The following is a 2823-nucleotide window of genomic DNA, read 5'->3' as shown; positions in this document are numbered from 1 at the left end:
TCCCAAAGGAAGCTGCCTGTATTCCCCGGCTCACCGCATAGCATCTTACTTCAGATGTGGGCACATGGCTTCCTTCCATGTCACTTCTACCTCTGCTGAGGATACTTTTGATGGTAGGTAGACCCCCTGGATGGTCCATAGGATTCGCTCCACTCAAGATTTTTAAATATATCTTCTACCATATCCAATAATATTCACAGGTTCTGAACATTTAGCCTATTCTCACAATGATGGCAAAAGAAAAGAAAGAAATACATTAGTTGGCTTTCCCATTGCTACACAATACCTGACACCCACAATTTAAAGGAAAAAAAGATTTAATTTGGCTCACATTTTAAAGAGATTTAATCTGTGGTCATCTGGTTCTAAGGTAGGAATATCATGGTGGAAGGGCATGGCAGAGGAACTAAGAGAACTGCTTAGCTCATGGTGTCTGGAAAGCGGACCATGGGAATAGTGCCAGGGAAGAGGTCAGGGACCCGATTATTATCCAAAGCCATGCTTCCATTACCCAGCCAGATATACCCAGAAGTGTGTTCCATCAATCCCCTGGGAAGATTCCAAACCAAACAAGTTGATACAACCAAGCATAAGCATCAAAATAGAAATTGACAAATTATAAAATACTAGCAACTAAGCATGGGTTACAGCACTATAAATTATTATTCTGTATACTTCTTCCATCCAAGTACTAACCAGGCCCAGCCATGCCTAGCTTCCAAGATCAGATGAGATCGGGTGCATTCAGGGTTGTATGGCTGTAGACTTTCTGTATACTTCTATATAGTTTATGTTTGGTTTTTGAAATGAACAAAGTTTCTAATGAAAAAATCATATTTTATAATGAACTTTCTTATTTGTCCATATTTTTCTCATGTCCTGAGACCTTGTAGATTAAGGGTAGACCTTAGATTAAGGGTAGTAGGCTACTTAGTATGATGGAAGAAATTTCAAAGAAGCCCAATGTTCTGACTGCAGCATGAGTATTAGGTTTTAGCCAGATCTGTACTAAAAATCAGGCACCAGAAAAAAGCCCATCAAAAAAGTTTTCAGTTTTATCGGACAGAAAGATGCTACAAAGATGGAACAGAGGAAAGCTCAGGTACTTTAAAAAAAAAAAAAAGTCAAGTACTTTATGTCAGGACAATAGGTGCCTTGAGGGCACCTCAGAAATCACTAAGATCCCACACTTCACAGGCCACAAGGTATAAAGATGAAAGATTTTGCTTTGAGAAGATTGCCCCAGGGCATCTGGCCAGAAGAGGGAAGGCTGCTTAGAAAACTGGTTCCCCAGGATTTGGCTCATGTGTAGGGGGCCAAACTATGAGCTTGAACCTAATCAAGGAGTGATAAAGATGAGACACAAAGAGACACAGAACAAGCTAAAATTTGTGAGTCTGAGGGAGGGCCTGGTCTTCTTTCAACAAAGAGCCACAGGTGACTGGCACACCTTGGCTTTATTCAGTCAAGACATGGGCACAAGTCATCAGAGTAAAACAGAATTCAGCGTCCCACCATCCATGGTACATATCCAAGTAAATAACAGGTTCTCAGTTACATCAATTTTCCCAGTAGTGCATCGACACACACTCACCTACTGCTCACAGAAGAGGCCACTTAGGCTTTAATTTTCCTTCTAGTCTCCCACATCATAGTGTTCAGCCATCCAGCCACTCAGAAGCTTCTGCAACTATGATGCAAAAGAGCTTCATTATGGTATGGCTGGAGACAGATCTTAGTGTGGCGCTGATTTTACAGACTTGCAGAATCCAAGTTATGAAATCACAGAAACTTCCACCCGACTTTAGAAGGTCTGGGTGCCCAGGCAATATGACCTTGAGAGGGAAGTGTGTGAGAGTGAGGCTGAAAGTACAGTGAGACCCTAGACAGCTGAAGAAGCTGGGATCTGACCCACGACAGAGGCCATGGGGGCTACAATCACTGGCAATGCCACAGAGTTGGGGTCACCTACACCATTTGTTACATTTGTAATTTTTTTAAAATGTATTTAGTACAGGGTCTTACTACACAACTTGGACTTGCAGTGATCTTCCTGTTTTTAGCCTCCCCAGCACTGGGATTACAGGTTAGTACCACCAGGCTGGTCACAGTGGCTGGCTCAGTGTGCCTGGGCAGGGCCTGCTCAGCATATGGTGCTGGGAATCAAACCCAAGTACAGTCCCTGTACTTGCCTAAGCAGGCACTTAGTCCACTGAGCTGTCTCACCAGCCTTATTTTTGTAATCTTTAAAGAAGTTGTCTTTTTGAGACAGGGTCTCACTATGCAGTTCAGGCTGGCCTTGACCATGCAATCATCCTCCTCCCTCAGCCTCCCAGGTGCTGGGATTACAGCCACCACGCCTGGCTCAGTGGGGCCATTTGGAGTTTACATCTTGCCACAAATTGCCCTGGGTACTAGAAATGGAGATATAGGATTTAATGTTTGCCCTGCTGAGTTTTAGTCTTGTTTGGGTCTATTACTTTCTATCCCCTATTCCTCCCTTTTGAAATGGAGATGCTTACCATGGACCATTGTATCAACAGTGTTTAATTTTCATTTGATTTTACAGGGGATCACAGCTAAGAATTTGCTTTGAGTCTCAGAAAACTTTGGACGTGGACTTTTTAGAAATACTGAAACTGTAAGAGCTTTGGCAACTCTGAATTCAGAGATGCACTAAATGCATTTTTGGATAAAGAGATGTATATGAGTCATTTAGGGGCCAGAAGAGGACTGTTAGGGTTTATATCTGGATGTCCCTTCAAAGCCTCAGGCACTCAAGGGGATTCTGAAGAGTAAATCATGGGTGCTACAGCTAAATTA

Source organism: Octodon degus, unplaced genomic scaffold, assembly GCF_000260255.1.
Source record: "Octodon degus isolate 3935 unplaced genomic scaffold, OctDeg1.0 scaffold00127, whole genome shotgun sequence".
Taxonomy (NCBI): Eukaryota; Metazoa; Chordata; class Mammalia; order Rodentia; family Octodontidae; genus Octodon; species Octodon degus.
The sequence above is the reverse complement of the archived record's forward strand: the minus strand, read 5'-3'. Positions refer to the sequence as shown.